Source organism: Ranitomeya imitator, chromosome 5 (genome assembly GCF_032444005.1).
Source record: "Ranitomeya imitator isolate aRanImi1 chromosome 5, aRanImi1.pri, whole genome shotgun sequence".
NCBI lineage: Eukaryota > Metazoa > Chordata > Amphibia > Anura > Dendrobatidae > Ranitomeya > Ranitomeya imitator.
The window spans coordinates 333,506,224-333,530,197 of NC_091286.1; the positions used below are offsets into that span (position 1 = coordinate 333,506,224).

At 45.8% G+C, this 23,974-nt stretch overlaps 1 protein-coding gene across 1 annotated transcript in view; it reads left to right on the forward strand.

Moving 5' to 3' along the window:
• RNGTT (RNA guanylyltransferase and 5'-phosphatase) overlaps positions 1 to 23,974 on the forward strand; it is a 576,238-nt gene that overhangs the window by 301,944 nt on the left and 250,320 nt on the right. The window lies entirely within an intron of this gene.

Genomic DNA, 23,974 nt, shown 5'->3' on the forward strand with positions numbered 1-23,974 from the left:
CTGCGTTCTCGTGTGATTCTCCTGCGATCTGACTGCTGTGTGACTCATCTGTGATCACAGCAGTAGCAACTCCCTGTCCCAGTCCCCTTCATCCTTGTTCCAGTACTCCCCTTCCCCTCCCCTTCCAATTGAATTTTTAGAAAAATAAAAAATTGCACAGAGTAGTTTTTATAAGTAGCATGTTAGTGTAGCTGGCGTTGGTGTTTGTTTTAGAGAAGAAAAAAAAAGTATAGAGTAGTTTTATAGGTAGGGAGATAGCGTCTGTTATCCCTACCCTGTTATCTCTGGGTAATTTCTAGTGCATTAGGAGAACATATGTTAGTGTTGGTGATGTCCGTTTTTCTTTTGTTAAAAAAAATAATTTTTTGCGTCAAGTAAATTTTTAGGTAGTGCATTAGGGGAGTGTATGTTACGTTGTTGGTGATGCTCTTTTTTTCTTTTGTAAAAAAAAAAGAAAAGAAAAAATTTGCATTCGGTAAAGTTATAGGGAAGGGCATTAGTGTAATGAACTTCTAAAATTCTTTTATACAAACTTTGTATAACTGATTTTTCTTTTCATTTTTTTTCTTTTAAGTGTTTCTCCTACATTTTTTCTCTCAACTTTTTTACTCTCTCTGTCTTTTATAATAAATAGTACACTTTACACACGCCCCACACATTACACCTGGAAAAGCACCACTACACACACATCCTCAGGGTTTTGAAAGCTAAAATAAAAATGGTTCATTAGTCAAGAAGACGCTATTCACCAGAGGAGGCATACGCCTTCTTGCCTCCGAATGGATTCATCCAATGAGGAAGATCCCACATTCGTCTACTCATCTTCCTCATTTAGTGAGAAAGTACCCCCAGCAAGGCACCCTAGGACCCAGGCAACTCCTGCAGAAATCTGTCCAATATAGGTCGCACCTCCCTGAAAATTATCAGCCCTTCATTCCATATTTCATCTGCAACTCAGAAATCCAATTTGACACCATTGGCCTCACTGAAGTAGACTTCTTCAAATTCTTTTTCTGTGGGGAAATGATAAATGTTATGGTGGCCCAGACAAACCTGTATGCCCATCTACTTTTCAACCAAAATCCCACATCATCATACGCCAGATGGACCCCTGTAAATGCAACAGAGATGATGACTAGTCATGAGTGGATAGCATTGTTGCCCTGGTGATCTCGGAGTATTTGTTAGTGCTCGGAGATTTCGTTTTCATCGTCTCAGCTGCATGATTTACGGCTGCTAGACAGGCTGAATACATGTGAGGAATGTCTGTTTCTTAGGAAATTTCCACATGTATTCAGGCTGTCGAGCAGCCATAAATCATGCAGTTGCGTCAACAAAAACTAAATCTCCGACTACTAACAAATACTCGGAGATCACCCGAGCATGCTCGGGGAGACCCAAACATGCTCGGAGAGACCCAAGCAACAATGCTATTCGCTCAACACTTATGATGACATTTTGGGGAATTGTGCTGCATATGGGAATAATCAGAAAACCAGAGCTTCTGCAATACTGAAGTGGTGATATTCTCTACAGTACACCGATATTCTGTATGGCCATGGCAAGGACACGATTTGAAGCAATCCCAAACTTTTGTCATTTTAATGATAATGCACAGTGTCCTCCCAGAGACGATCCACACTTTGATCAACTATATAAAATTCAGCCAGTGGTTGAACACTTCAGCAGAAAATTTGCTGAGGTGTATAACCCCAAAGGGACATCGCTATAGATGAATCTCTAGTTCACTTCAAACGGAGGCTAAAATTCGGACAATACCTGTCAAGTAAGAGGGCCAGGTACGGAATTAAACTGTACAAACTGTGCGAGAGTACCTCAGGGTACGTTCACAGATTTATGGTCTACGAGGGTAAAGACACCCAGATTAACCCCCTGAATGCTCCCCCCCCGTCCTGGGGGTGGGTGGGAAAATTGTGTGGGAAATGCTGCACCCACTGCTGGATAAGGGTTATCACCTCTACATTGATAGCTTTTACACCAGCATCCCGCTCTTCAAGACCCTCTCTGTCAGAGTACAGTTGCATATTGCGCTGTGCGAAAAAATCAGCGAGGGCTCCCTAATCCGCTAATTGGGTAAATACTAGGAAAAGGCGAAAGCAGAGCCCAATGCAATGACAACATGCTGATGGTCAACTATAAAGGCCCCTTCACATTAAGCGACGCTGCAGCGATACCGACAACGATCCGGATCGCTGCAGCGTCGCTGTTTGGTCGCTGGAGAGCTGTCACACAGACCGCTCTCCAGCGACCAACTATGCCGAGGTCCCCGGTAACCAGGGTAAACATCGGGTAACTAAGCGCAGGGCCGCGCTTAGTAACCCGATGTTTACCCTGGTTACCATGCTAAAAGTAAAAAAAAACAAACACTAGATACTTACCTACCGCTGTCTGTCCTCCAGCGCTTCGCTCTGCTTCTCTGCTCTCCTCCTGTACTGGCTGTGAGCCGGAAAGCAGAGCGGTGACGTCACCGCTCTGCTTTCCGGCTCACAGCCAGTACAGGAGGAGTGCAGAGCACAGCGCTGGAGGACAGACAGCGGTAGGTAAGTATGTACTGTTTTTTTTTTTTTTACTTTTAGCATGGTAACCAGGGTAAACATCGGGTTACTAAGCACGGCCCTGCGCTTAGTTACCCGATGTTTACCCTGGTTACCAGTGAAGACATCGCTAGATCGGTGTCACACACGCCGATCCAGCGATGTCAGCAGGAGTCCAGCGACGAAATAAAGTTCTGGACTTTCTTCAGCGACCAACGATCTCCCAGCAGGGGCCTGATCGTTGGTCGCTGTCACACATAACGATTTCATTAACGATATCGTTGCTACGTCACAAATAGCAACGATATCGTTAACAATATCGTTATGTGTGAAGGTACCTTAAGGACAAAAGAGATGACCTTATCTTGACCACCATACACCATGACAACAGGTCCCTTGTCACTGTTTGTGGTACCACAACACAAGTCCCAAAGCCAGATTGTATCTTGAATTACAATCAGTACATGGGGCGTGTAGATCTCTCAGATCAGGTCCTCAAACCATACAGTACCTTTGCATTAAGGATTGCTTCAAAGCGTACCACTCATCAACAAATTAATAAAATTTGTTTTTACCCTGTTGACACAACACACTTTTATAATCTGATGTACTTCGTACAACTTACACATACCACCACATTAGAAATACATACACCAGTAAAACCAAAAGTATTATTATCAATACTATAAAACTATGCCTCTAGATAAATTCCTTCAGGTGTGTAGTTTCCAAAATGGGGTCACTTGTGGGAGGTTTCCACTATTTAGGCACATTAGGGGTTCTGCAAATGCCACATGATGACCGCAGACCATTCCATCAAAGTCTGCAATCCAAAGCAATCACTCCTTTCCAAGCGCTGCCGTGCACCCAAACAGTGGTTTTCCTCCACATATGGGGTATCCGCATACTCGGGAGTAATTGCACAACAACTTTAGCTGTCCATTTTCTCCTGTTACCCTTGTGAAAATAAAAAAACTGTTTCATTTTTTCACGATTCAATGTTATAATTTTCTTTGAGGCACTTGAAGTTTCACGGTGATCAATACATATCTAAGTACATTCCGTGGGAGGTTTAGTTTACAAAATGGGGTCATTTGTGGAGAATTTGCACTGTTTAGGCACATCAGGGGCTCTTCAAATGCGACATGGCATCTGCTCTCAATTACAGACAATTTCGCGTTAAAAAAAGATAAAGGTGCTCTTCTTTCAGTCGCCATGACAGAACAACGAGAGTGGGGATCCGCCCTTCAGGGACAGGAAACCTACAGACACCTCTCTCCCGCATCAGTAGGTTTCCTGTCCCTGACTGAGGAACCTCTTCAGGCAGGCCTTGAAAAGAAGGTCGAAGAAAAGAAGATATCCCAGTCCTGGCAGACCGATTCAGGTAGCGGGGGTCCCCTACCTCGGTCTATTTAGGATATTGGAAGCACCACACGGCAGGGGGACTGTTGGTGTCGGTGACAGCAGGGAGAAGCAGCCTTGGTTAAAGTGCTCGCTTCTTATGTGACCTATCGTCGCGGGTACCTGGTAAGTATGTTTAGCCTCTTCTGTGGCTGCCCGTGGTGGGGCCTCCCGGGGTCTGTCCGCATCCTAGCGGGGGGTGCACGTCGGTCCGAGCAGTGATGGCTTCCTCGGATGTGCGTTGGCCGTGACCGGAAGGGGCGTGTCCGGATGATGCGGCTGGTGGCGCGGCCTTATGACGCGGCGGGGCATGTGCAGTAGATCTGCGCCGGCCAATGGCGTCGCACCGGCGTTCGAGTCTGGGCCATATTCTCGGTAATTGCAGGGGATGCGGGCGGGCCTTCGGGGGGCGGAGATCTCTGTGGTCGGCCAGAGGTGCGGTCCTGGAGGGGGGAAGCACTCCACCATTAAGCATGGTACCGGGCAGGCCACCTGGGGAACCTGCTGACCCCCATCAGGGGCGCGGTACCTTGGGGGCATATTTAACCCTGCTGTTCTGTTGGTCAAAAATGACCGACTTTGAACTTCAATATTCTTTAAAATATTCAAGATGCGGCTCTGAAACCCGTGGCCGACCGACCCATCCTCATTTAAGTCAATCAACCACAAGTTTCAGAACCGCATCTTGAACACCCCAAAAAATACCAAAGTTCAAAATAGGTCTCCCCAGACCGAACAGAACAGCAGAGTTAAGGAGAGAGTATGGTGGCTGCTGGGTCCTTCTGACTCACTTTTATGATGGAGTCGCTGGAGGGAGCACCGCAGCCAGACAAGCAGCAACAGCTTCAGCCTATGGAGGAGCCCCAGGTTATCTCCCAGCGTCATTCTAGTGACAGTAATTGCGCTGGTGGAGTTAAAAATACTCAGAAATGAAGGCCTAACAAGTCCTCAAGCCGTAGAACATCGCTGGCTAGGAAGGACTCCCCGCTAATTACGGTACCACTCACTACACGTTTGGGTAAGTGATCTACCTGAAAGTTCACTTAGTGATGTTGTTCCTCCTTATATTCCGTCTCTCCTTGTTACGGGAGGAAATGTTCTGCCAAAGCCAAGCATAGTTACTGTGCCGAGTGTGGAGAACCATTCCCAGATGGTCATGAAAAAAGATTATGTAAACCCTGCATACAACACTTAATTGAGAAGGAGGCCCCTGACCTTACTTCTACTCTAAGGGATATGATTAGACAAGAAGTCAGAGGTTCTATTAAATCCCATGTCTCAGAAAACGGATGTTAAAAAGAGCAAAGATATTAGATCCCCAGTTTCGGATTTGGATTCGGACTCTGGTGAACTGAGCTCAGATTCCTTCCCATCGTCCTCTTCGTCTGTAGAAACCGAGTCCGGCCACGCCTGTTTGTCGCTGGATAGAGTTAACCACCTCGTTAAGGCAGTTAACAACACTATGGGGATTGAGGAGACTCAGTCAGAATGCTCCATTCAGGACATAATGTTCAAAGGTCTAGATAGAAAATCCCGAAAGTCTTTTTCGGTGGTGGATAAAATAAATACATTGATTACAAGGGAATGGAAAAAACCCGAAAGGAAGGGTTTGCTCCTGCCGGCATTTAAGAGAAGGTATCGTCCTCATGGGACAAGGCCCCCGAAGCTGGATGCAGCCGTGGCCAAGGCGTGCAAAAGGACCTCTCTTCCATTTGAAGATTTAGGAAATCTAAAAGATCCACTAGATAGGAAAGCTGACGTTTTTCCTTAAAGGTGCTTGGGAAACATCGGCAGGGTCCCTAAGACCAGCAATTGCAGCCACTTGCACAGCACGGTCACTAATGGTGTGGCTTGACCGCCTAGAGGATCAGCTCAAAAGCAAAGCTCCCAGGAATGAGATCCTATCCTCCCTGCCTTTAATTCAGGATGCAGCAGCTTTTTTTTCAGATGCGTCGGCAGACTCTGTTAAATTGGCCGCCAGATCTTCAGCCTTTTCTAACGCAGCCCGTAGGGCTCTATGGATTAAATGTTGGCTAGGAGATTTACAGGCCAGATCAAAACTATGTAGCATTCCCTGTGAAGGGGTACATTTGTTTTACCGGTTCTTGATGAACTGTTGGAGAAGGCGGGCAATAATAAAAAACGATTCCCTTTCTTAGGAAGACCCTCTTATAGACGGGATTACAATAGAGGATGGTTTAACCGCAGATGGTCAAATAGAGAAATATCCAGATATGACAATAATAGAAAAAAAGGTAGAGGTTATATGTTTAATACCTCTCGGGACTATAAAAAACCACAATGACTGCTGGACCAGGTAGGGGGTAGGCTTTCAGCCTTCTATCCTGCCTGGTTACAAATTTCCAATAGCCCGTGGATTCTCAGTATTATTGAAGCTGGTCTAAAGTTAGAGTTCCTCAAGACAAATTTAATTCAATACCCATCCGTTCTTCTTCTGCAGAGCAATTGGCACTGGAGTCAGAAGTTCAGGAACTTCAGCAAAAAGGGGTTCTGATTAAAGTGCCCGCGGTACAAATAGGTAAGGGGTTCTTCTCCCCCCTCTTTCTGGTCAAGAAACCTGACGGACCCTTTCGTACCATCATTAATTTAAAAGGCCTGAATACATTTCTGCTGGTTCCTTCCTTCAGAATGGAGTCTGTAAAGACAGCAATAAAACTTCTCTTTAACAATGGCTTCATGGTTGTGTTAGATCTGAAAGACCCCTATTAGCATGTCCCAATACTCGTAGATCACCAACAATTCCTTAGGGTGGGAGTTTCACTTGATGGCACAATAGAACACTTTCAACATCGAGCACTTCCCTTCAGAGTCGCGGTCACACCCTGAGTATTTACTAAGATCGTTTTAGAAGTTATGGCACACCTTCACGAACAGGGCATATTAATAATTCCCTACCTAGATGACTTATTGATTGTGGGACATTCAGAGTCACATTGCAAGGATCAATTGGGGAAGGTGACATCATCGTTGCACAAATTGGGGTGGATCATTAATCTCAAAAAATCTTGTTTACAGCCCTTAAAAATACAGGAGTTTCTGGGTCTTGTCATAGACTCTAGTCGGCAGGAATGTCACCTGCCAGATTCAAAAGTGGATGGTATCCAACGGCTGGCGACCAGAGTGATTAATAATCCATCAGTCTCTGTAAGAGGGGCAATGTCACTATTGGGTTCACTCATGTCATGTATTCCAGCAGTTCTTTAGGCTCAATATCACACCAGAGCGCTACAGTGGGATGTTTTACATAATTCCCGTCGTCTAATAGCTCATCTTGACAGTAAATTCTCACTATCCATTGAATCTATTCAGTCATTACATTGGTGGATACACATACCAAATTTACGTAGAGGTGTTCCCTGGACAAATCATGTAACTCGGATAATAACTACAGATGCTAGCCCCAGGGGATGGGGGGGCACACTTGGCGAGTAGTTTGGTCCAGGGACTGTGGTTTCAATCTGAAAAAAATTTGTCTAACAATCTTAAAGAATTATTAGCGGTAAAACGCGCTTTAAGTAGTTTTCTTATACCCCTACAGGGTCGACACGTCAGGCTTTTCTCAGACAACCAGGTAACCGTAGCCTACATTAATCATCAAGGAGGTACTCGGTCCGGTTCATTAATGGAGGTCACGGATCGTATTTTTCAGATGACCGAAAATCATCTACTATCTCTTATGTCTATTCACATAAAGGGGAAGCTCAATACCATGGCCGACTATTTAAGTCGCAACAAACTCAGACAGGGAGATTGAACACTAAATCCGACCATCTGCAACCAGATCGTAAAATTGTAGGGATGTTAAGACATAGATCTTTTTGCCAACCGAAAAAACAAATAACTACATCAATTCTGCTCCTTAAACCTCAGAGACAATCTGTATGCGGTGGACGCTCTCCTAATCTCATGGCACTTCAGTCTTGCTTATGCCTTTCCCCCTCTAAACTTTATCCCAATAGTTCTGAGGAAAATGTGGGATGACGGGGCCCGGGTAATCCTGATAGCCTCGTTCTGGCCCAGAAGATCATGGTTTCCTTGGCTGAGTAAGATGTCCATTACCTAGCCGTGGATTCTCCCAGAAATACCAGATCTCCTCTCACAGGGCCCAGTTTTCCATCCACGAGTGGCCAATTTACATCTAGCGGCATGGAATTTGAAAGGTCGTTATTAAGAGGGAAGGGTTTTTCTCAGGACCTTGTAAATACACTACTAAAGAATAGGAAAATATCTACAACAAACATTTGTCAGAATTTGGAAAAAATTCTTAGCAGTTTTCGGAGCACGGATTGACCAGGAAGCCCATATTAATCAAATTTTATAATTCTTACAGAAGGGTTTAGAAATGGGCCTAGCCACAAGCACTCTCAGGGTTCAAGTATCCGCTCTGGGGGCGCTATACAATAGTAATTTGGCCAGCAATCACTGGATAGTCAGGTTCTTCAAGGCAGTTACTAGATCCAGTCCAACCATTAAACAAAAATTAGTTCCATGGGACCTAAATCTTATGCTCTCAGCCCTAATGCAAGCCCCGTTTGAACCTATTGATACTGTCCCAATAAAAATCTTGTCTTTAAAAATGGCCCTCTTAGTTGCGCTCACATCCACGAGAAGGATTAGTGATCTACAAGCTTTATCTAGACAACCTCCGTACATGCAGTTTAGGGAGGATAGAGTTATTATGAAACCTGATCCCCTTTATCTTCCAAAAGTAGCTTCAAAATTTCATAGATTACCAGAGGTTATTCTACCTTCATTCTGTCCTAATCCCACTAACGATAAGGAACGTAAATTTCATTCTTTTGATGTAAGAAGATGTCTTCTTAAGTATATTTCAGCTACAAAGACCTGGAAAAAAGATAATTCCTTATTTGTATCCTTCCAGGGAGTTAGAAAGGGACTTAGGGTATCTAAGAACACACTAGCCAGATGGATCAGGGAGTTGATCTCTCTAGCTTATGCAGCAGGTGGCATGGAGATCCCAGAAGGTATAAAAGCTCACTTCACTGGAGCTGTGGCTACATCCTGGGCGGAGAGATAAGAGGTGTCGGTTGAAGACATTTGTAAGGCAGCCACATGGTCTTCTCCATCTACTTTCTTTAGACACTATAGATTGGATCTGGGTAGCTCCTCTGACCTCACGTTTGGGAGAAGGGTGCTTGAAGCAGTTGTCCCTCCCTAGTCTCTTTTACTTCTCTGAAAGTCTCTCTTGGTGCTATCATGGCGACTGCATAAATACGTAGGCTACCTACCGGTAGTGGTGTTTTTGAGGAGCCCATGACAGCACCCTTATATTCCCTACTACCCTATTTTCTCGTATGGATCAACACTTTCTTTCCTTTTTCCTTTAAATTCTATTTTTACTCACATGGTGAATTGTACCATATTTATGCTGATTATGTGCTACTAACCAAGGGTGTCCTCTCATGATCTGTAAACCAATGCGGGAGAGAGGTGCCACCCTTTTATGTCCGTAGGTGTTAGGAGTCGAGTTTCCTCTGCTGCACAGGGGGAATCTCGATCCGTCTCCGCTGCGGTCTCCCATTCTCCTCCAGCCGCAGTGGAGTCTGCTCAGCAGGGACGTCGATCCCAGCGTCTCGCTCAGTCTGACTCTGTGCGAAGAGTTGCTGCTGCTTCTCCAGTCTCTGCCATTAAAGTCAGTGCTGGTCAGCAGCGAGCGGACTTCTCTGGGACTAAGTCCTTGTCTGCACGTACTGAGCATGCCCAGGGTAAGATCTCCCATTGGAGATCGAGGGTCATGTGCTCAGGCTCTGCAGCACATTCCATTGGTCCTCTTGGCAGGTCTTGGAAGGGCAAAAGTGCTGTAGCCACTTCCTGTGCTGCAACTATATAAACTGCGCATGACCGCACGGCCATGCGCTAGTATTGTCTTGTAAATATGTGTGTGTGTTGTGAGTGAAAGTCGCTCTTTAAATAACCCTCCCTATTGAATGTCTGTTCGCGGAAGGTGTATGTTTGCTATCTAGCGCCCGACTTATCCAACAGCACGAAACACACATTACAGCGTCCTCTTGCTGTGTCCGCCTGTACGGCGCCGTGCGCTTGCCTTGCGCTTTCCATACCCAAGCCAGTGTGGTTGGTGGCGTCCGTCAGTGCGGCATTGCTTGCACTCCCGTGCATTTATATATTTATACTTAGTTTCCTTACACACCCAGTTGTGGTGTAGTGCCAGCGAGGGTCTAATCGGACTTCAATCCCAGTTGGGGTTAAGTACGCTGACTACTCGCTCGCGCTTTAGGTGCGGTGCCGCGATCCTGTGATGCAGCAGGATTGCTCCCTTCACGCTGGGTGAGGTTGAACCCACATGTATATACTTTAGTGTACCGCCATATAGTCTGTATTTACTAGCAGCAGGTTTTCACCTGCACGGTGGACCCCGGACTGCGAACGCATCTATATCACCTTTCTTGGTGCGTTCCGCCAGTCCTAACAGAATACTAGCGCCAGGGTCTGGCTAGTAATGACGGACGATCAGCGTTCACAGCGGTACATCCAGCAGCTGGAGGGAAGGTTGGCGGCTCTTGAGCGTTCAACTTCAGCTGTGGATGTCACTGCTGTCGCTGTTCAGGCTGCTAGTGTTGCTGCAGCCACCTTGTCCACTGCCGCTCCTGTCCCGACTCTAACTCGCCTCCCGCTTCCAGAGAAATTCTCTGGTGACAGTAAGTCTTGTAGGGGTTTCGTGAGTCAGTGCTCTATCCATCTCGAGCTTCTGGCCTCTCGTTTCCCTACAGAGCGGGATAAGGTGGGATTTATAGTGTCTCTTCTGTCGGACAGAGCGTTGCAGTGGGCTACGCCGCTATGGGAGCGTAGCGATCATGTGGTGCAGAGTGCTCCATTGTTTCTGAGCACTCTGAAACAGGTCTTTTTAGGACCTCGTGTCACCCATGATACGGCGCTCCAATTGTTGGCATTGACTCAGGGCTCGTCCTTGGTCAGTCATTTTGCCGTCCACTTCCGCACCTTAGCATCTGAACTGGAGTGGTCGGATAAAGCCCTCATTCCTATATTTTGGAGTGGGCTGGCTGACCACGTTAAGGACGCCCTGGCCACTAGGGAGATTCCCGCCACACTGGAGGAATTAATTACTCTATCCACTCGTATTGATCTCCGTTTTCACGAGCGGAGGTTAGAGCGAGCCCAGTGTAGGCAGAGGTTTCGGCTGGCTCCCACCTTTGCCAAACCTTTGGAATCTCCAGACCAGGCTCCTGAGCCCCATGAGCCTGTGGTAGAGTCTCGAGCAGGATCTAAGTCCCGGACCGCTCGTGCACTCCAGATTTGTCATCTTTGCCAACAGTCTGGACATCTTGCCTCCAGATGTCTCCAGCGGTCGAGGAAACGTCAGCGTCTAGTGGTAGTTGGTGGAGGTGCACTAGACACGGCGACATTTGCCTCCAAATTGTCCTTTAAGGGGACAATAACATTGGGCTCATCCTCTCACTCGGTGGAACTCAGCGTGGATTCTGGGGCGGAGGGCAATTTTATGTCTTCAGCCTACGCCCAACGTCACGCAATTCCTCTGGTCATGCTATCTCAACCAGTAACGGTACGAGTGGTGAATGGGTCGACACTGCCCACACAGATTACACATCAAACTATCCCTTTTACTCTGTCCATGTCACCATCTCATCAGGAGATTATATCTCTACTCGTCATTCCTGAGGGAATTGATGAGGTTCTCTTGGGGATACCTTGGTTACGGTACCACTCTCCTCACATCGAGTGGTCCTCAGGCAGAATTCTGGGATGGGGTGAATCTTGTGGGAACAGGTGTCATCGAGAGTGCGTTCAGGTTACTACTACAGAGGTACCCGCAGATCTCTCCTCTCTCCCCAAGCAATATTGGTCTTATGCAGACGTATTCTCCAAAAAGGCAGCGGAGACTCTTCCGCCCCATCGCCCCTATGACTGTCCTATTGATCTCTTGCCTGGTGCTGAGCCTTCCCGGGGTCGAGTCTATCCATTATCTCTCCCGGAAACGGAGGCAATGTCTCAGTACATACAAGAGAATCTGGCAAGAGGGTTCATCAGGAAGTCAGTGTCACCTGCTGGGGCAGGGTTCTTTTTCGTGCAGAAGAAGAATGGAGAACTACGTCCATGCATAGACTACAGGGGTCTTAATGCTATCACAGTTAAGAACAAGTACCCTTTGCCGTTGATATCTGAGCTTTTCGATAGGCTTCGGGGAGCTAGAGTGTTTACTAAACTAGATCTGCGGGGTGCTTATAACCTGATTCGCATCCGTGAGGGGGATGAGTGGAAAACGGCATTTAACACCAGAGATGGGCACTATGAGTATCTGGTGATGCCCTTCGGGCTCTGTAATGCACCTGCCGTTTTCCAAGACTTTGTCAACGACATCTTCCGGGATATGCTTTCCACCTCGGTTGTAGTCTATCTGGATGATATTCTCATCTTTTCTCCAGATATTGACTCCCACCGGAGAGATGTTGGCAGAGTCTTCGACCTCCTACGGGCAAACTCTCTTTATGCAAAGTTGGAGAAGTGTGTGTTTGAGCAGGAGTCCTTACCTTTCCTGGGCTATATCATCTCCGCCCAGGGATTGGCTATGGATCCTGCCAAACTACAGGCTGTGATGGACTGGCAAGAGCCCCATTCTCTTAAAGCAGTGCAGCGCTTTATGGGGTTCATAAACTATTACCGCCAGTTCATTCCCCACTTCTCAACTCTGGTAGCTCCCTTGGTAGCCCTCACCAAGAAGGGAGCGAATCCCAAATTGTGGTCGGAAGAGGTCTCCAAGGCCTTCACTTCTATTAAGTCCCACTTTGCTAGCGCTCCCATCTTACATCGTCCCGATGTGGATAAGCCATTCCTACTGGAGGTGGATGCCTCGTCCGTTGGTGCTGGAGCAGTCCTCTACCAAAAGGATGCTCAAGGTCGGAAGCATCCATGCTTCTTCTCCAAGACCTTCACGCCAGCGGAGAGGAACTACTCCATCGGGGACAGGGAGTTGCTGGCAATGAAGTTGGCCTTTTCGGAGTGGAGACACCTTCTGGAAGGTGCGCGGTTTCCCTTCCAAGTTTACACGGACCACAAAAATTTGGTCTATTTGCAGACAGCCCAGCGGCTAAATTCTCGCCAGGCCAGATGGTCCCTGTTCTTCTCCCGGTTCCACTTTTCCCTTCATTATCTCGCCGGGGAGAAGAATATCCGTGCTGACGCTCTCTCTCGCTCCCTTATGTCAACTGAGGAGGAGGAAGAGGAGCCTCGGCTTATTGTCCCTTCCGAGAGCCTGAGAACCGTGGCGCCAGTTTCGCTAGAGTCTGTGCCTCCGGGCAAGACTTTTGTGCCCATTAATTTGCGACCGGAGGTTCTCTCTTGGGCTCATTCGTCCAGGGTGGGTGGACACTTTGGGACAAAGAGGACATCTGAGCTACTGGCGAGGACGTACTGGTGGCCGCATATGGCCCGGGATGTCAGGAATTATGTTTTGGCGTGTGTCTCCTGCGCCAAAAATAAATCTCCGCGTCAAAGGCCAGCTGGTTTGCTCTATCCCTTGCCGGTGGCAGATAGGCCCTGGGAGATGGTCGGGATGGACTTTGTTGTGGGTTTGCCCAAGTCTCGCGGCTGTACCATCATTTGGGTCATCACCGATCATTTCTCAAAAATGGTGCATTTGGTGCCGCTGCCGCGGTTACCTTCTGCACGGGCCTTGGCAGCGTTGTTCATTAGACATATCTTCCGCCTGCATGGTATGCCAGACAAAATTGTCAGTGACCGGGGTCCCCAGTTTGCGTCTCGGTTCTGGAGAGAGCTCTGTCGTCTTCTCAGTATTGAGTTGAATCTCTCTTCCGCTTATCATCCCGAGACGAATGGGTTGGTAGAGAGGGCCAACCAGACCTTGGTCACATACCTACGACATTTTGTTTCAGCCAGGCAGGATGACTGGGCATCCTTGCTATCATGGGCAGAGTTTGCACTGAACAACGCCGTAGCCGACTCCACTGGACAAACCCCATTCCTCCTCAACTATGGTCAGCATCCACGGGTACCTGTGCCTATGCCCGTGTCTTCCGCCGACTCCAGGGTGGCAGACTGGGCTGTGGAGGCACGGGATATTTGGGACCGCACTCAGGATGCCATTCGGGCCTCTAAGGAGAGAATGAGGTCCTCCGCCGATGCTCATCGGCGCCCCGCTCCGACCTTTGCTCCTGGCGACTTGGTGTGGCTCTCCGCCCGTAACATCAGGCTGCGAGTTGAGTCCACTAAATTTGCTCCTCGCTACTTGGGCCCATTCAAGGCCCTCGAGCAGGTTAATCCTGTGGTCTATCGTTTGGCCCTTCCGCCACGCCTGGGTATCACCGACACCTTTCATGTGTCCCTCTTGAAACCCGTGTATATGTCCCGGTTTTCCGAGTCATCTGCTGGGACATCGGGTTCGTCTACGGACGATTGTGAGGTGAACGCTATTTTGGGGTGCAAGGTGGTGCGTGGTAAAAAATTTTATTTGGTAGACTGGAAGGGTTATGTCCCCGAGGACAGGTCCTGGGAGCCTGTTGAGCACATTCGGGCTCCGCAGCTCATTGCTGCCTTCAAACGTAGCGAGGCCCAAGGAGGGGGGGGGCCCTAGGAGGGGGTGGGTAATGTTAGGAGTCGAGTTTCCTCTGCTGCACAGGGGGAATCTCGATCCGTCTCAGCTGCGGTCTCCCATTCTCCTCCAGCCGCAGTGGAGTCTGCTCAGCAGGGACGTCGATCCCAGCGTCTCGCTCAGTCTGACTCTGTGCGAAGGGTTGCTGCTGCTTCTCCAGTCTCTGCCATTAAAGTCAGTGCTGGTCAGCAGCGAGCGGACTTCTCTGGGACTAAGTCCTTGTCTGCACGTACTGAGCATGCCCAGGGTAAGATCTCCCATTGGAGATCGAGGGTCATGTGCTCAGGCTCTGCAGCACATTCCATTGGTCCTCTTGGCAGGTCTTGGAAGGGCAAAAGTGCTGTAGCCACTTCCTGTGCTGCAACTATATAAACTGCGCATGACCGCACGGCCATGCGCTAGTATTGTCTTGTAAATATGTGTGTGTGTTGTGAGTGAAAGTCGCTCTTTAAATAACCCTCCCTATTGAATGTCTGTTCGCGGAAGGTGTATGTTTGCTATCTAGCGCCCGACTTATCCAACAGCACGAAACACACATTACAGCGTCCTCTTGCTGTGTCCGCCTGTACGGCGCCGTGCGCTTGCCTTGCGCTTTCCATACCCAAGCCAGTGTGGTTGGTGGCGTCCGTCAGTGCGGCATTGCTTGCACTCCCGTGCATTTATATATTTATACTTAGTTTCCTTACACACCCAGTTGTGGTGTAGTGCCAGCGAGGGTCTAATCGGACTTCAATCCCAGTTGGGGTTAAGTACGCTGACTACTCGCTCGCGCTTTAGGTGCGGTGCCGCGATCCTGTGACGCAGCAGGATTGCTCCCTTCACTCTGGGTGAGGTTGAACCCACGTGTATATACTTTAGTGTACCGCCATATAGTCTGTATTTACTAGCAGCAGGTTTTCACCTGCACGGTGGACCCCGGACTGCGAACGCATCTATATCACCTTTCTTGGTGCGTTCCGCCAGTCCTAACAGTAGGTTTCCTGTCCATGAAGGGCGGATCCCCTCTCTCGTGGTGCTGTCATGGGCTCTTGAAAAACACCGCTACCGGTAAGTAGCTTACATATTTACCTTCTGAGACCTGCCGTAGGCCCAAACAGTGGTTTTGTCCCACATATGGAGTATTAGTGTACTCAGGAGAAATTTCTCAGCTACTTTTGTGGTCCATTTTCTCCTATTACCCTTGTGAAAATAAAAAAAAAATTGGGGCTGAAAGATCATTTTTGTGACTAAAAAGTTAAATGTTCATTTTTTCCTACCACATTGCTTCAGCACACATGAAGCACCTGAAGGAGCTAATAAAGTTCTTGAATGTGGTTTTGAGCACCTTGAGGGCTGCAGTTTTTAGAATGGTGTCACTTTTTGTATCTTCTGTCATATAGACCCCTCAAAATGACTTCAAATGCAATGTGGTCCCTAAAAAAAATCTGGTTTTGTAAATTTTGTTGAAAAAATGAAAAATCGATTTTCAACTTTAACCCTTATAACTTCCTAACAAAAAACAATTGCTGGTTCCAAAATTATGATGTGAAGTAGACATGTAGAAAATGTTATTTATTAACGATTTTACATGATATAACTTATTTAATATATAACTTATTTATGGGCATAAAAAGTCCAGAAATTGCTAAATTTTTGCCAAATTTCCAATGTTTTCACAAATGAATGCAAGTCATATTAAATACATTTTACCACTATCAAAGTACAATGTGTCACAAGAAAACTTTTTTTGAGTCAGTGGGATACATTGAAGAATTTCAGAGTTATTACCTCATAAAGTGACAGTGGTCAGAATTGAAATAAGTGTCCTGGTCAGGAAGACGAAAACAGTCTTCAGGGTGAAGAGGTTAAAGCAAAATCCCGAAAATCATATTTTATGATTTTTGTACATAATTAATTTGCAATTTTTCACATGAAATAAGTATTTGGTGCAGTAGAGAAACAGAACTTAATATTTGGTTCAGAAACCTTTATTTGCAATTACAGAGGTTAGACGTTATCTGTAGTTTATGACCAAGTTTGCACACACTGCAGCAGGGATTTTGGCCCACTCCTCTATACAAATTTTCTCCAGATTTTTCAGGTTTCAGGGCTGTCACTGGGAAACATTTAGTTTCAGCTCCTTCCAAAGATTTTCTTTTGGTTTCAGATGTGGAGACTGGCAAGGCCCTCCAGGACCTTGAAATGCTTTTAACCCCTTCACCCCAAAGCCTGTTTTCACCTTAGTGACCGGGCCAATTTTTACAATTCTGACCACTGTCACTTTATGAGGTCATAACTCTGAAACGCTTCAACGGATCTTGGTGATTCTGACATTGTTTTCTCGTGACATATTGTACTTCATGAAAGTGGTAAAACTTCTTCGATATGACTTGCATTTATTTGTGAAAAAAAACTAAAATTTGTCAGAAATTATGAAATATTAGCAATTTTCAAACTTTTAGTTTTTATGCCCTTAAATTAGAGAGTTATATCACACAATATAGTTAATAAACAACATTTCCCACATGTCTGCTGTACATCAGCACAATTTTGGAAACATAATTTTTTTTTGTTAGGGAGTTATAAGGGTTAAAAGTTGACCAGCGATTTCTCATTTTTGCAACAAAATTTGCAAAACCATTTTTTTTACGGACCACCTCACACTTGAAGTGACTTTGAGGGGTCTATATGACAGAAAATGCCCAAAAGTGACACCATTCTAAAAACTGCACCCCTCAAGATACTCAAAACCACATTCAAAAAGTTTATTAACCCTTTAGGTGCTTCACAGGAATTTTTTAAATGTTTAAAAAAATTTTAACATTTAACTTTTTTTTCACAAATTTTTAACTTCAGGTCCAATTTGTTTCATTTTACCAAGGGTAACAGGAGAAATTGGACCACAAAAGTCGTTGTACAATTTGTCCTGAGTACGCCGATACCCCATAAGTGGGGGTAAACCACTGTTTGGGCACATGGCAGAGCTCGGAAGGGAAGGAGCGCCATTTGACTTTCCAATGCAAGATTTGCTGGAATTGAGATCGGAGCCCATGTCACGATTGGAGAGCCCCTGACGTGCCTAAACAGTGAAAACCCCCACAAGTGACACCATTTTGGAAAGTAGACCCTCTAAGGAACTAATCTAGATGTGTGGTGAGCACTTTGAACCTCCACGTGCTTCACAGAAGTTTATAATGTAGAGCCGTAAAAAAAAATTCTTATTAATTTTCACAAAAAATGATCTTTTTGCCCCCAACTTTTTTTCCCCAAGGGTAACAGGATAAATTGGACCCCAAAAGTTGTTGTGCAATTTGTCCTGAGTACGCCGATACTTCATATATGGGGATAAACCACTGTTTGAGCGCATGGCAGAGCTCGGAAGGGAAGGAGCGCCATTTGACTTTTCAATGCAAAATTGGCTGGAATTGAGATCAAAACCCATGTCGCATTTGGAGAGCCCCTGACGTGCCTTAACAGTGGAAACCCCCCACAATTGACCCCATTTTGGAAAGAAGACCCCCTAAGGAACTTATCTAGATGTGTGGTGAGCACTTTTAACCCCCAATTGTTTCACTAAAGTTTAGAATGTAGCGGTGTGAAAATTAAAAAATCATTTTTTCTTTCCACAAAATGATGTTTTAGCCCGCAATTTTTTTTTTCGCCAAGGGTAACAGGAGAAATTGGACCACAAAAGTTATTGTCCAATTTGTCCTGAGTACGCTGATACCCCATATGTTGGGGGGAACCACTGTTTGGGTGCACGGCAGAGCTCGGAAGGGAAGGAGCGCCGTTTGAAATGCAGACTTAGATCTATTGGTCTGCAGGCGTCATGTTGCATTTGCAGAGCCCCTGATGTACCTAAACAGTAGAAACCCCCCACAAGTGACCCCATATTGGAAACTAGACCCTCCAAGGAACTTATCTAGATGTGTTGTGAGAACTTTGAACCAACAAGTGTTTCACTACAGTTTATAACGCAGAGCCGTGAAAATAAAAAATATATTTTTTTTTCCACGAAAATGATATTTTAGCCCCCAGGTTTTTTTTTTCCCCAAGGGTAACAGGACAAATTGGACCCCAAAAGTTGTTGTCCAACTTGTCCTGAGAATGCTGATACCCCATATGTTGGGGGGAACCACTGTTTGGGCGCACAGGAGAACTCTGAAGGGAAGTAGCAGTGTTTTAGTTTTTCAAAGCAGAATTGGCTGGAATTGAGATCGGACGCCATGTCGCGTTTGGAGAGCCCCTGATGTGCCGAAACAGTGGAACCCCCAATTCTAACTGAAACCCTAATCCAAACACACCCCTAACCCTAATCCCAATGGTAACCCTAACCCTAGCCCCAACCCCAACCCTAACCCCAACCCCAACCCTAGCCCTAACCCTAGTCCTAACCCTAGCCCTATCCCTAATGGGAAAATGGAAATAAATACATTTTTTTACATTTTATTATTTTTCCCTAACTAAGGGGGTGATGAAGGGGGGTTTGATTTACTTTTATAGCGGTTTTTTTGGCGGATTTTTAGGGTTGGCAGCTGTCACACACTAAAAGACGCTTTTTATTGCAAAAAATAGTTTTTGCATCACCACATTTTGAGAGCTATAATTTATCCATATTTTGGCCCACAGAGTCATGTGAGATCTTGTTTTTTGCGGGACGAGTTGACGTTTTTATTGGTAACATTTTCGGGCAGATGACATTTTTTGATCGCTTTTTATTCCGATTTTTATGAGGCGGAATGAACAAAAACCAGCAATACCTGAAATTCTTTTAGGGGGGGGCGTTTATACCGTTCCTTGTGTGGTAAAATTGATAGAGAAGCTTTATTCTTCAGGTCAGTACGATTACAGCGATACCTCATTTATATCATTTTTTTATGTTTTGGCGCTTTTACACAATAAAAACTATTTTATATAAAAAATAATTGTTTTTGCATCGCTTTATTCTGAGAGCTATAACTTTTTTAATTTTCTGCTGATGACGCTGTGTGGTGGCTTTTTTTTGGGGGGACAAGATGACGTTTTCAGCGGTACCATGGTTATTTATATCCGTCGTTTTGATCGCGTATTCCACTTTTTGCTCGCCTGTATGATAATAAAGCAATGTTTTTTGCCTTGTTTTTTTTTTTTTTTTTTTTTGCGGTGTTCACTGAAGGGGTTAACTAGTGGGATATTTTTATAGAGCGGGTCGTTACGGACGCGGCGATACCAAATATGTGTACTTTTATTGTTTTTTTTTTAATTTACATAAATAAATGGATTTACTGGGAAAATTTTTTTTTCTTTATTTGGCGATTTTTTTATTTTTTTTTTATACATTCTATTTTTTTTTTTTTTTACTTTCTACCATTGTCCCAGGGTGGGACATCACTGTATTAGATCAGATCGTTGATCTGACAGTGTGCATAGCACTCTGTCAGATCAACGATCTGACAGACAAGCTTAGGTGGCTTTCCGGCGCCTGCTCTCAGCAACTCTCAGCAGGCGCAGGCTAGCCATGTCATTTCATGACCCGGATGGAGTCCGGCGGCCATCTTGGATCCGGGGACTCCTTCCGGGTCACCGGAGCAACGCGATCTCATCGCGTTTCTCCGGTGGGAGAGCGCAGGGAGCCCCCGTCCCTGCACGATCCCCCTCTATGCCGCTGTCACTACTGACAGCGGCATCAGAGGGGTTAAATGTCCGCGATCGGCGCTACCGCCGATCGTGGGCATTGCTGCGGGGTGTCAGCTGTCATATACAGCTGACACCCGCACCCGATCACTGCGGCGCTCAGCGCGAGACCGCGGTGATCGGTGCGCCGTACTAGTACTGCTGCTGGCACAAATGCAGTGCCGGCAGCGCAGTACTAGTACGGCGCGTGGCGCGAAGGGGTTAACAGAGCCACTGCTTAGTTGCCCTGGCTGTATGTTTTGGGTCATTGTCATGCTGGAAGACCCAACCATGGCCCATCTTCAATGCTCTTAATGAAGGAAGGAGGTATGCATGACCCCAATCATCCTCTTCATTGCAGTGCAGTCCTCCTGCCCCCTTTTCAGAAAAGCACCCCAAAGTATGACGTTTCGACCACCATGCTTCATGGTTGGGACGGTGTTCCTGGGGTTGTACTCGACCTTCTTCCTCCAAACACAGCGAGTGAAGTTAACAAAAATTTATATTTTTGTCTCATAACCACATGTCCTTTCCCATGCCTCCTCTCGATCATCCGAATGGTCACTGTCGAACTTCAAAGGGGTCTGGACATCTGCTGCCATGAGCAGGTGGACCCCCTGACGAAGGAACTTTTCTTGGGTCCGAAACGCGCGTCGGGGTACATATCACCACATATTGGCGGTCCTGGAAGCAATTTTCCCCAGCTTTATAAGTAAGTGACATCAGATAGACTGGATCATATGGTCAAATAGCACTTTTTTCTTTTGGTGTGGCTGCAGCAAGGCTTGCACGTTTAGCTGCCTGTTAGTTGATTTTTGCAGTTCTTTGTCCCAAATACCTATAGTAGGTACCTACACACAAGCTTTTATTGTTATGTGACACTTATATATACTATATTATATGTGGCTTATTTATATACGCACATATATATATATTTTTTTATTTATTTTTTTATTTAATTTTTTTTATCCCTTAGGTCTCACATAATTTATTCTTTATTTTTTTGACATATGGTCTCTCTCTTTTTTGTACTCATACATTCATATATCCTTTTATTCGGTCTACTGGGGTATCCAGAGTATATATATACACTTTCTGACCTGCCAAATGCTGATTTTATTGCATTAATTATATGGTGTGTGATATGTGCATATACATATGAATGTAAAAATATATACATATACATAGTTATTTTATTTTTTTTATCTTCTCTTGCTATATATAATAATAAAGATCATTTTTTAATATTATTTCCCTGCCATCATTAATTTTTATTTATCTTTATTACTGTTTTTTTAGTCCATATTTGGCGCATGTTCTTTCTGTTCTTGTAGTGGTTTCACTATATTGCCTTGACACAGGTGGTGACCGGTATTTTTATCTTTTATTTTTAGCTTATGGGTGTATTGTTCTATTTTAGCCACTTCCTTTTTATAAATAATACCTGGTGTTTTATCCTGTGTCTATTTTATAATATTTATATTACGAAATCTAATTATGCATGACCCCAACCATCCTCTTCAATGCAGTGCAGTCCTCCTGCCCCCTTTTCAGAAAAGCACCCCAAAGTATGACGTTTCCACCACCATGCTTCATGGTTGGGACGGTGTTACTGGGGTTGTACTCGACCTTCTTCCTCCAAACACAGCGAGTGAAGTTAACAAAAATTTATATTTTTGTCTCATGACCACATGTCCTTTCCCATGCCTCCTCTCGATCATCCGAATGGTCACTGTCGAACTTCAAAGGGGTCTGGACATGTGCTGCCATGAGCATCACATCATAGTGTGTTCCTAACAGTAATGTTTGAGACTGTGGTCCCAGCTCCATTGAGGCCATTGACCAGGTATTTCCATGTAGTTCTGGGCTGATTCCTGACCTTTCTCAGAATCATCCTTACCCTGCTAGGCGAGATCCTGCATGGAGTCCCAGACCTAAGTAAATTGACAGTCATCCTGTGTGTCTTCCATTTTCCAATGATTGCACCAACAGTAGTTGCTTTCTCACAAAACTGCTTACTTATTGTCCTGTAGCCCATCCCAGTCTTGTTTAGGTCTACAATCTGTGAGAGCCAGATTTCTTGCTTGGTAGTAGATGATCAAATACTTATTTCATGCAGTAAAAGACAATTTAATTATTTACAAATCCTCCAATGGGATCTTCTGGTTTTGACAGCACCACCTGAGAGAGGGTATCCGCCCACCAAGGACAGGAAACCTGCATAAAAAGGCGGTACCTCTCCTCCACATCACTTTGATTTCCTGTCCTTGCTGCAACCCGCAGAAGGAAGCGGTACTTAACTGGGAGCATGTCCTGGACGAGGGATGCCTTCCGAGGGTGAGCTAACACTGACACCGAGAGGTTGGTGCAGCGCCATTCAGTCAGAGACCTCTTAGATTAATGTCTCTGGCTGACATGAGGTCCAGGGCTGCGCGTGCAGAGGGTTGCAGGGGCGCACCACCGAAGTGCACCGGGACTTGCATCCTGGTCTGCGCACGTGTTGGGGAACCTGGATGGAGCCAGCGTGCCCTGGTGACGATTGCACCAGAAAGCTAGGCCGCCTGGGTCTGCGCACATGCAGGGATGCAGGATGGATATCCGGCGCGTCCCAATGACGTAGTGTGGCGGGAATTACACTGGCCATCCGGGACTGCGCATGTGCAGGGCTACTGGGGATCCCTGCACACAGCACATCGGATTTGAATACCGGAAGGCGGAACCAAATGGAGGACCTGCGTCATCCTGCATATAAGTATAAAGAACCCGGCACTCAACTTGAATTAAGCTTGAGGTTTTTTATTTCGTACTACAGAATAAAAAAACCTCAAGTTTAATTCAAGTTGAGTGCCGGGTTCTTTATATCTATATGCATATGGTTTGGGAACCTACCCGTGCACCCTAGTAGCTGTGCTCACGTCTTTTGACTCATCCTGCATATAAGGGGATGTGCCCAGGAAGATGATGGCATTTCCTGCTGCAATCCAGATCATGGATGAATTGCAGCAGCCACCGCAGGAACAGACGCCACCATCATCATCACTGTGGTTGACACAGGAGCCATTGCAGCATTGCCAGCAGCATTGGCAAGGACGCAGCAATGGCAGTCGTACAAGCAACAGAGCCAGCGTGAGAGGCAAGGCAGGTCACGAGCCCACCTCCATGGGGAGACTTTCTTCTGCCTCCATCTGAGGTACTGTAGATTTATCAGCTGAATGGTAAATGATCTACATGAAAGTGCACTGTATTAACACATGTCCCCTTTCTCCGTGTATTCTTTTACTAGGAAAGGCCCCTGAACGTATTTCAAAACAGAACAATAGGGAGTGTGTCCCGTGTAAGGGGGACTTACCCTGCCCTCACACAGTTGTGCTCAAAAAGTTTTCATACCCCGGCAGAACTTTTGCTTTCTTGGCCTTTTTTTTCAGAGAATATGAATGATAACATCAAACCTTTTTTTCCACTCATGGTTCATGGTTGGGTGAAGCCATTTATTGTCAAACCTACTGTGTATTTTCTTTTTAAATCATAATGACAAACAATAACATCCAAATGACCCTGATCAAAAATTCACATATCCCATTTCTTAATACTGTATATTGCCCCCTTTAACATCAATGACAGCTGGAAGTATTTTGTGGTAGTTGTGGATGAGGTTCTTTATTTTCTCAGATGGTAAAGCTTCCCACTCTTTTTGGCAAAAAGCCTCCAGTTCCTGTAAATTCCTGGACTGTCTAGCATGAAC